Source organism: Podarcis bocagei, assembly GCF_964188305.1.
Source record: "Podarcis bocagei genome assembly, chromosome: 2".
NCBI lineage: Eukaryota > Metazoa > Chordata > Lepidosauria > Squamata > Lacertidae > Podarcis > Podarcis bocagei.
In genome coordinates this window covers 11,494,860-11,506,453 of record NC_138126.1, presented here as the reverse complement: position 1 = coordinate 11,506,453, position 11,594 = coordinate 11,494,860, and the positions used below count along the sequence as shown (strand labels likewise).

General features: G+C 43.7%; 1 pseudogene across 1 annotated transcript; it reads right to left on the bottom strand.

The window, feature by feature from the left end:
* Window positions 1–791: 791 nt before the first annotated feature.
* On the bottom strand, window positions 792–11,001 carry LOC308581165 (UPF0561 protein C2orf68 homolog; annotated as a pseudogene). The gene is made up of 3 exons (XR_014013469.1): window positions 10,405–11,001; window positions 10,009–10,160; window positions 792–1,821 (listed from the first exon to the last, which is right to left on the bottom strand). The product of XR_014013469.1 is annotated as a UPF0561 protein C2orf68 homolog (transcript).
* Window positions 11,002–11,594: the final 593 nt, after the last annotated feature.

Sequence of the window (11,594 nt, the reverse complement as noted above, 5' to 3'; positions counted from 1 at the left end):
TCAGAGGAGAAGATGGGGAAATGCAAACAGGGGACACAGAAAGGGCTGAACTCCTCAATGCCTTCTTTGCCTCAGTCTTCTCCGATAAAGAAAACAATGCCCGACCTGAAGAATTTGGAGCAAATGATTCAGCAGAGGAAACACAGCCCAGAATAACTAAGGAGATAGTACAAGAATAGATGATACAAATATTACAGACGTAAGCTCCGAGATTCAAAGAGCAAAGAGACAGTCAACAAATATCTGAACTTGTTTCTGAGGTGTTTGCTTCTCATCTACCCTGCTGGTCACTGCCTGAACCCTTGTGGACTGGCACTGCACCAATTCAGGCAAGACGAGCGGCTGGGCCCGAGTCTTGGCCTCCAAGTCCAGTTTCCAATAATAATAGATTGCAAACACCAAATGCTGACTATGGAAAATCCACTGAGTATTCGTGAGAGTGAAATTCCATTATTACCCCCCTCTCTGCTGTGTGTTTGTGTGCCTCCGCCTCAATTTTATAAAATCCCTTCTCCTTTTAGAACTAGCTACTAGGCTAGATGAACAAGTAGCCTGCACTGGCAGAAATAAGCTTCCTGTGTTTCTATAGGCAGCTAAATCTCAAAGCAGATTTATGGAGGATGCTGTAAACTTATATTTGAAATATAAAAGGAGACAAAAAATTGCATCAGGAAACATAGGCAGACAGAAATATATTTTCCTTCCAGAGGAAGGGTCATGGGAGGATCAAAGCCCTTAGAACAAATTCCAAGATTCTGTTCATAGCTACAGCAAAGGACTAATGCGAAACAGCAAGTTGCATGCGTTTATTAACAATCATGTGGCGTGTTTTTCAGATTTGTTGATGAAAAGAGCACTGCACAACAGCATCCCTAGCCCCAAGAAAATCCCGCCAAATGCTGGATGAAACCCAGTCAATTGCCCATATTCTAACAACATAAATAAAGCTAAAAATCAACCTATGCAGCCCTATTTTGAGGGGAAAGAGTCTACAGGCAGAAAAAATATGCTGTAGAAAGGACATGTCTAAGTCTGAACAAGGCTTGTTGACTCCAACAGCCCCCTTGCTCTTGGAAGACTGACCTGCCAGTCCCACCCGAGAGATGCTGGGTCAAATCACAATCACCCTAAGGCATTCCAGTTGTAAAGTTGCTTATGTCTCCTGCCCAGACAAATTGCAGGGAACTAGTAAGTGCTCACCCAAATGCTACGACATGGGTCCAAGCACTTTTCACCCACAGAAAGATTGCTGAGCAACAATATGAAATGTCCCCCTTGGTCTGTATTCACCTAATACCTAGAGATACAACAGCCAGCAGTTTGGCTAATCCCAAGAGAGGGGAGACAGAAGGTTTGACAGAAGGTTTGGTCATGAGCCAATTGCCCAGGGCTATAAAGGAGACGTCTGACCAAGTTTCAACTGGTCTGCTTCTTGCTGTGTAGGTCTCCAAGGGAACGCAAGCTGCTCGCAAAAGAGATTCTCCTACTGCTCCTCCCCATCACTCATCCAGGGCGCAGTGTCTCAGCTGTGTCTCAGGAGGAGGAAGCTACAATGGCCAGTCCCACCTTGTGCCAGGGTTCAGCTAGTTCCCTGCCCCTCTTAAAGGCTTCAAACCAACAGCTATGGGACATGTCCCACTGGCCCCTTCCCAGAAAGGGTTTCCCAGGTAAGCATTAGCAAACAGCACAGGCATCCAGACCAGTCCCTCAGCGCTTCGCCCGCCGCTCCTCCTGCGCCCGCTGCCTCAGGGCCTCGCGCATAGCTGGTTCCAGCTGGTTCTGAGCACTGACCTTCTCGGTTACCTCATCAGGGTCATTGTCCTATGGGAAAGAAGGAAAGGCCCCATTAAAATGGCAGGTTCAAAACATCTACACTGCCATGCGCAGGGAATGGGAAACCACTAGGGAGATTTCCGAAAGCAAAACCCTTTGCACTCCACCCCGTGACTGAAAAGCCTGTAAGCTACGGCTGCCGTATGTCCGGATTTTGCTGGACATTACCAGGATTTCAAAGGCGGAATTGATGTCTGGGGGGCGTTTCTGAAAGGTGGCACTTTGTCCTGGATCTTAAGCAAGTCAATCGAAAAATTATGTTTTTTGGCATTTTAGGGTTTTCCTTAAAAAAAGGTCAGTAATTTTGGTGGTTTCACAAAAAGAAGCCCAACAATTTTGGGGTGTCCTGGTTTTATGTAAGCCAGCCAGCTTCCTAAGTACTGTTGATTTTGTAAGCTTTCCTAGGCAGCTATATAGGTTTCTGCCATATACATCCACTTTCTATGGTTCTGAAACTGCTTTGGAACTGCTTTGGAACTATTTTTACCTGTTTTTATTATATTTCATAAATCACCTTTGGATATATGTGGAAGGTTATTAATACATAAGAACTACAGGCATGCCTCCATTTACACAACTTGTGCGCAACCGCACAGACACACAGTGCTGGGAAAGAAATAGAATCATACCAGAAAATGACAGAAGAGAGCTGGAGAGTCCTCATGACTCATGAGGAAACCCTCCTCAGACCTGAAGAAGACACTGTGGTGGAAGAAGCCCCAAACAGGCCTGGGGTGCAGAGGGGCTTTATTTAGGCTGCGCGGCTTCCCTGCCTAACAGCTGATGTGTGGGGTAGTGCAGCTGCTGCTGCAGTTTCCCCACACATCCTTCAGCAAGCTCCAGAGCTTCAACTCTAGATATTTTTGTCTGGATTAGAAAGAACAGGGGAGAGGGAGGTGGAGAGCAGGGGAAAACACGCATTTAAAGTCTTTATGGAGGGTTCTCCCTATGTTGTGCGATTTCACCTACATGTACGGGACCCGGAATGTAGCCCCATGTAAAAGGAGGGATGCCTGTACTCTTGAGTGGAGTGAATGCATTTCCTGGGTGATTTGCAAACTTCTGCTTGAAGTGCACATAGGCGCCGACTCCATGGGGCTTGAGGGGGCCCGAGCCCCCTCAAAAATTCGTTTGGGGGGGCTCCGCCCCCCCAATAATCTCCGGCGCCCCTCCCCCAGCCCAAAATGCACAGGGTCGGGCTGCATGCCTCCTGCCCTCCCTCCCGAGCAAAAGCTCCACCCAATTTCCGCTCCGGAGCTGATTAATAGGCGCAGCACGCTCTCCCCTATTTGCTCACGAGGAGGCGGCGCCACTTTATTTGCATATTCATGAGCTCATTTATTATTCATGAGCTTTCCCGGGCCCCCCCAATATTTTTTATAAGTCCGCGTCCCTGGAAGTGCACTATTTTGGCCTAACCTAGTGCTAAGCTTCTGCATGACAATCTATTTTTAGTAACTTGTAACTGTAGTTTATTTTCGTAAATGGAATTAACATATTTACTGAACTTGTGTTACTTAAGTTATATTTTTTTATTTTCATTTAAGAAAAGAATAAAATGATGGTTCTACACAGCAGTTAATATATAACTATATTCCGCACAAAAATCCCACAATCTCAAAACCAAGATCTTAAGATGTATATATTTAGGCTCAGAAGCAAGTCCCTTTTGGTCCTTGAAAGTGTGCTTAAGACTGTAGCTTTCAATTAGCAAAAGTCTTTCCATGCAGTACCATTTAAAATGGATCCTACTGTAGCACCCTGCTTGTGGTTAACGCTTAGCTGGAATGAAATATTCAACGCAGCAATAGAGAAATTAAAATAATTATTTATTTGTCAGACAAATAAATGAGAGGCACAGTGGTATATGGTTACCAAGCTCTGGCCTGGCTCCTGCCATTATGGCCAGCCCTTATATTTCCTTAATCCAGCCCCCTTTGCTCCTCCTTTGGCTGCCTCTGTTCAATCAGCCTGCTTGAATTTCCTATTGGCTGATTGCTATATCCAATCCTAAAAGATACACCCACATCCTCCTGTCCTTATAAGGAACACAAAGAGCTATATATTGTTACATCTATAAATGACAAATAAGTAGTAATATATCTTACATGTGTCTCAACAAGGAATCTTAATTACCAGCTCACCTCTTGCCCTCCCTGCCCTATTGCCTTCTAAAACAAATGGTTAATCTTAAATTTTTATCTTAAACATATGTCAAGGATCTTGAGTTTCACATCAACATTGAAAGATATCCTTCATTTGAAGGTTTCTAAACAAATGTCTGACAGCCATATATCAGGACAGCATTTGATGGCGTCTTCTTGTCTGGCAAGAGGCTGGGCTCAATGGCCCCTGTAGTCTATTCCAACTCTAGGACTCTATGATTCTATGAAATAAGAATTTAACATTTGTTAAATCCTTTGCATAATTACATTTAAGCCAGCATATTTAAACTTCCTCAAAGTAACAAGGAAGGAACAGTTTACAGCCTCAAAATAAAATAGGGAAAAAAAAGCCTCTTCCCCTGTTCACACTTCCCCCCTTCTCCAGCCGGTTTGTTTTCCATGTGCTCTTGGCCTTTTGACCTTAGGCTCAAGTTTAAGGCACATGGTTTTATTTTACTGTTTACCAAACTCTTAATTATGTAGGGTCTGTGTAACCTTGGTCTTCAGCCTGTAATTCCAGCTTTTACGACTTTGAGAATTGTTTTCTGCTATCGATCAAAGGGGCCCCTCCCTTGTCTAGGAAAACATTGCCAAGGCTCTCTGAACAGCTGGTCTGCCTGGCATGAAACTTTTGAAAGTCTAAGCCCATTTACCTGATCAAGATATAAACCAATATATGCCTTGATTAAAAATGCAGTCTATATTCAGATGCCACAATCCCCCCTTTCAAGCTCAAGGACCTTGCTACCAAGCGTCCTTGATAGCTTGATCTTCATCATATTCCTGAGTTAAAGCTGTGTATAGGGCCATGATATAAGGTAGAGTTTCATTCGAAATCATCTTGCTAATTGTACTTCTAAAACATGAGATGATACATGGCATCATACATAAAACCATCACTACTACCGTCAAGAAAAACAAGCAAGACAATAGTATCCCTTTGAGTCCTGTGACATTGGGTAACCATCCCCTATCCCATCCTTCCCATGTTTGTACTGGGACATGTGCTATATTCTCCATCTTTGTGGCCAACACACGGATTGCCTCACCATTATCTGAAATGTTAAAGCAACAGGCATTCCCTGTCAAGTTCAAGACTCCACATAGGCCTCTCTGCTTGGCAAGTACATAATCCATTCCCATTTTCAGCTGCAAAATGACAGCTCTACTTTCATCCAACTGTTGTGCAATAAGTCTCAAACTCTGGGCCGTTACATTGGTTACAAGTTCCACTACTGCTTGCAATCAAATTATTCTGTTTAGATTATAAATAGGATCCCGTGCCCCTTGTATGAGCTCACCAGGATTCCAGGAGGCAGGATCATAATAGGCTATAATGCGCTCTGGTGGCCAATCATCAGTATCGCTCCAACTTTGGGTACTTCCTCCTGCTATATGAGAAATATCAGCGTTTCTTCGTGTTCGCTTAGCTGAACTAGTGGGCAAAATCCAAATTGGTGGTAATACCCATCCCAGGAAACAAGTCCCACTCCATTTGGAAGGGAGTTTCTTGTATGCCCATTCTCCACATATCCACCACAACCATCGGGTCTGAGGTTTTTGGTACGTGGAGTACAGAAGGCGAAATATCACAAGGGGTATAGAGTTCACAGTGCAGGATGTTAGATTGCCTTTCTCTGTCACAGTTATGTTCCATACCACTTTCCATGCATGAATAAAAGGGGTTGCACAGGGCAAGGTATTCCGAGTTCGATAGGTAGTACCGTTTGCCCAGGTATGACTATTCTTAATATAATCCCAAGTATAGTGACAATGAGAAGAGCCTATCATGGTAGAATCAGCTGCATCTGATGATTTATGTACACAGAATTCCCCTTGTACAGGTATAACTCGTAATGTTTAGTTGAGTTCCATCCGGGGAAATTCTGTACTTCTGTTTGGTGTAGCATTTCGCTTACCATACCAATGGCATTTATTGGTATCGGTAATAAGGGCACACCTCCCTCTGAATCATCTGGCCCGAGAGAGCAAACAAGGCAATTGGTCCTATTTGCAACATTGGCTACCATTTCAGCTAAACCTACCCACATATTGTGGTCATAGCGGAATCCATATTTAGCAAATTTGGTCAGATTCAAGGACCCTCCCCTTCCCAAGGGATCAGGATTAATAATAAAATCATGTTGATGTCTAGCATATGCATTCCTTCCACAAAAAATTACCTTATTGTGTTAGCAGAAAACTATTAGTCCCAATATAATTCCCCCAGTGACAGAAATGGGGAACCACCAAGACCAAAACATATATCCCGAGGATCCCCAATGTGTAATATCCCTGATAATTGTTCCACAAGGGGGCAGTCAATCAATTGTATAAGAGAATCTTCCCGCTCACAGTCTCTGGTTCAGACGCTCCTCAAGCTTCAGGCGTGCGCAGGTCAGCCAGCTTCCAGGTTGTGGCTGCAGCAGGCCGGTCGTCTAATGTTGCCCGTGACCTAGCCCGTTCCCGGTAGGGCTAGATACAGGGGTTTTTGGAGAGAGTCAGTTTAAGAGGATTAGAGGGGTCACCTTTGCACGTCCAACTGCCTTCGGACTTCTTCAAACGGGAGTGATGAATCCAGGGGGTCACCTCAGCTACCTTCACCGCTGTTGGAGTAGAGAGCAAGACGGTGTAAGGTCCACGCCACTTAGGTGCAAGTGGATCACGTTTCCACTCTTTCACCCATATGCTATGCCAGCCTGAAGCTGATGAATCGGCACGGCAATGCTGCACGGCGTGCGCTCGAGGGCCCACCTGTTAAGATAAAAACAAACAAACAAACAAACACGAGAGAGAGACAAAAACACGGGAGAGAGATTGCACTTGTCCCTGTGTCACATGGTCTCTTATTTGTTTGAGGTCAGTTGGAATATCCTGAACAAAGGAGGGCGGCCTCCCATACAGGAGCTCAAAAGGTGACAACTTAAGTCTTTTGTGGGTGTGCACCGAACACAAAACAGTGTTATGGGTAACACGTCTACCCTCCTGAGACTTTAAACATATTAGTGGGCTTCTGGCATGCCCTGCAGATACCTTGCACAAGCGTCTGGCGGTAGGTGGTAAGCCTGGCCAGGTGAATTGCATTGTTTGGATCCCAATTAGGATCTTCCAAGGGAAAGTTGTCCTGGAGATGACGGTCAATATTATAAATATTTCCCACTCTGGCCTGCTCACGCAAATATATCTGTGCCTTTTCAATTATGTCTCTCCTTTCCTCAGTGGTGAAGAGAGTATTCAGGAGCTGGCGACAATCTGTCCAAGTAGGACTATGAGTATTTATTATTGAAGTCACCAAGTCTATCATAGCCTGAGGTGGCTGTATTGCTTGCTGACCGATCAAGGTCTCCCTGTAACTTCTGTAATAATTCTCTAGGACTTGGATGTACAGGGGTTTGGGGTAGGCAATCAGTTGTTTCACTAAAAGAGACTGTAGATGGAGTTCTACTGGGACTCACAGGTGGAATAACCACTTCTGCTTGGGCTTTATTATAGGACTCCAATGCCTCCTGAAAATATTTTTCATAATCTATCAAGGAATCAAGTTCTGTGACTCCAGCCCCATTATTCATTCCACTTTCTTGCCTTGGGGTTACAACTGGTGGAGTGTTTGGATTAGGCTCCCTTCGATGTGGAGCATAAGGTGGAGGTGGAAGCAGCTCTTCCTCTGGTCCCTCAAAAATGGGTTTGAGTTTATTTGGCAAGATTCCTTTCCTAGCTTCGGCTTTTACAGCCAATAATTTGCATCGTTGGACTTTGCATTCCCTTATCCATGGAGGATTTTTATTTAATGTGCTCAGCCAAGAATCTATATATGAAAATTGTTCTGGGCACCCTCCAGTCTCTTTGGCGAAGTTAGACCAAAGTTTGCTTACTAAATTTATATCAAAGGTTCCTTGAGATGGCCATTCAATATTTTGATTCGGCCACTCTAATTCACATAACGTTCTCAAGCGCTCTGGCGTCATTTTGACTCCATATGCCCCTGAGAAGGCTTTCTTAAAATTATTTAACATACATTCAAGAGGTGTATTTTCCCCTTTTGAACCCCCAACTCCCATTGTATGGCCCTGTGAAGTATCCACTCAGTCACTCACACACACGCTTCGTGGGTTTCCTTGCCCAGATGGAGTCGCCTCACTGGGAACCGAAGTACTACCCACTCCACACTCAGGTCAGCTACAGATTGCTCTGTACTTTCTCACACATACAATGCGTTAGATACTTCACCACACACTACCTCCCATTCTTCCCTTTTCCCCCACCAGATCACCATCTGATGTATCCAACCACCTAGCGTACTCAGTTCCCACTTACTGAGACGCAGAAGTTTGATCAAGACTTCTCTTCCTCCCAGTTAATTGGAGGGCCAAAAATCCCTTTGTGCACTTACCCTTGGTTGGTTCCGTTTCCCCCCGGTCCGTCGCCGCCAGTGAGCAGGGTATCAGACAGACGAGACTGCTGCGTTCCCCTGGAAAAAATTTTTCCAGTGCGCGCTGGGTAGGCACAGTTGTCCTCTCTCTTGTACCCCGTCCAGTGAGGCGAAGGCGCTGCGTTCCAGCAGACCACTTATCCGAGTCACGGCACCATAAAATGTAGCACCCTGCTTGTGGTTAACGCTTAGCTGGAATGAAATATTCAACGCAGCAATAGAGAAATTAAAATAATTATTTATTTGTCAGACAAATAAATGAGAGGCACAGTGGTATATGGTTACCAAGCTCTGGCCTGGCTCCTGCCATTATGGCCAGCCCTTATATTTCCTTAATCCAGCCCCCTTTGCTCCTCCTTTGGCTGCCTCTGTTCAATCAGCCTGCTTGAATTTCCTATTGGCTGATTGCTATATCCAATCCTAAAAGATACACCCACATCCTCCTGTCCTTATAAGGAACACAAAGAGCTATATATTGTTACATCTATAAATGACAAATAAGTAGTAATATATCTTACATGTGTCTCAACAAGGAATCTTAATTACCAGCTCACCTCTTGCCCTCCCTGCCCTATTGCCTTCTAAAACAAATGGTTAATCTTAAATTTTTATCTTAAACATATGTCAAGGATCTTGAGTTTCACATCAACATTGAAAGATATCCTTCATTTGAAGGTTTCTAAACAAATGTCTGACAGCCATATATCAGGACAGCATTTGATGGCGTCTTCTTGTCTGGCAAGAGGCTGGGCTCAATGGCCCCTGTAGTCTATTCCAACTCTAGGACTCTATGATTCTATGAAATAAGAATTTAACATTTGTTAAATCCTTTGCATAATTACATTTAAGCCAGCATATTTAAACTTCCTCAAAGTAACAAGGAAGGAACAGTTTACAGCCTCAAAATAAAATAGGAAAAAAAAAGCCTCTTCCCCTGTTCACACTTCCCCCCTTCTCCAGCCGGTTTGTTTTCCATGTGCTCTTGGCCTTTTGACCTTAGGCTCAAGTTTAAGGCACATGGTTTTATTTTACTGTTTACCAAACTCTTAATTATGTAGGGTCTGTGTAACCTTGGTCTTCAGCCTGTAATTCCAGCTTTTACGACTTTGAGAATTGTTTTCTGCTATCGATCAAAGGGGCCCCTCCCTTGTCTAGGAAAACATTGCCAAGGCTCTCTGAACAGCTGGTCTGCCTGGCATGAAACTTTTGAAAGTCTAAGCCCATTTACCTGATCAAGATATAAACCAATATATGCCTTGATTAAAAATGCAGTCTATATTCAGATGCCACACTACTTCTCTCAGTGTTACTGGAATCAACCTTTAAATTAGTAACTTCCCATTTCCTCCATTACTGAGACCCATCCTTTAAACAGTAATTTCATATTTCTTTTCAGATAGGGCAATCCTTCAGTTTACTCTTTCTTTCATTTCATTTTGTGTTTTAGCAGTAAACATGCAATGAAATTATTAAGATAAAGAACAAAGGACTATGGATCTGGAGGAAAAGGCCAGGCAGCAGACATGATAGCAATGCAAAAGGAAACCTAGATTTGCCCCAGCATGTCACCCAGTCACATACCTGGTGTACAACAATGGAAGTGATCTTTCCACTGTCAGCCTCATATTCCAGGCAGAAGAGAGCTGGTCCAGAAGAGAGCTGGTCTGGTTCTGTACTAGAGCTGCTTTCACTGGATCCCTCATACTCCAGGCCAGATATGGTTTCAGCTCTACCTGAAATGCAAAGAGGAAATAGCAAGGGAGGCAGCTGTTTGTCTTGGCCCCATATAAAATGTGGTCCCAGGAAAAGGTATTCACATCTTGGCCCCATCCTATTTGTGCCAATAAAAGCTTCAGCAGAACCTTCAAAGGGCCCTGTTCTTTGAAGCACGGAATATGGAGTCCTGACATCTCCCTTTGCCAGAGTACTTGTTACAACAACAGAAACATGAGAAGATGGACAGTTGATTTAACTCACTTCTCCGGCAGGGGTGATAGACCTGCTGATCTGGTTTCTCGGGCCTGGCTGGGGCTGGTGTATGCCTCTTCTTTACCTTAGCTTCCTTCATCTCCTTATCATAGTCATCCCTGGAGAGGAAGTGGGAAAACAACACAGTCTTTTCATAGGACACTTTAGAGGGTTGAAAAAATGCACAATTGCTGGGAAGAAATCTCATGTGGTAACTCCAGACCTGTCAAACAGTCCCGTCTCCTCACCAATAAATCCTTTAAAACAATTTCATTTAATATTTTTATTGCTAAAAATGTCAGCTTCATTTATACCCAACCCAAGTTTGGCCAAAATTTTGTTCCCTTTGAGCGCAATCCTGCAAACAGTTATAAAAGGAATTAACTTGTCAGTTGATACATTTTATTATTACAATAATTGATTAAGGTTTTGCAAGATGAGCATCATCTTTCCCTCCACTGGCTATGAACACCCAAAAGAACCCTATAGGACACATGTTCAGAGACCAATCCAAGTGATTTCAATAAACTTACTCAGAGTCTCAGATAAATGTTTTCAGAAATGAAACCTACATTTTTGTTTTTACTATTTAATAGCTTTGTAATTCTCTGCATGTGTAGTTAGTAGTAAAGCCCACTGCATTCCACAGGACTTGCGACACAATCCTAACCATGTCTACTCAGAAGCAAGTACTACGCAATTCAATGGGGTTTACTCCCAGGTAAGTGGGAGCCGGCTTGCTGCCTTATTCCCTCGGATTTCTAAGTAAGATTTCTAAGTAGGATTGCGGTGATGGTACTGGACTGGATTTCAGTCGTGCTTTTTGTATGCAGACAGTTCCATTGTTTTAGCAACAGCAAAAACTGCAAAAGAAGACCAATGACTTATATTCCATACATACCTAGAGAAATCAACATAATATCTCACTTTGATTTTGAGAAAATACTGACCTACCTAACAGGGCTGGCATAAGGTACTGAAATACCACCTGGAAAACGCAATGATCACCAAAAATGGAATTATTCAAGCTGGTGTTATTTCTCGCACACTGCAATAGTTAACAATAAAAAGAAGGGAGATGCAGCACAACCGAAGAAAGGTATTCACTCCTGACGGGAGATGTTGACGGAAGGTCAACAAGTATCTCACTTGGTTTGCCCCGGGGGAGGCCAGTTACCTCTGACTGCGAGCTGAGATAC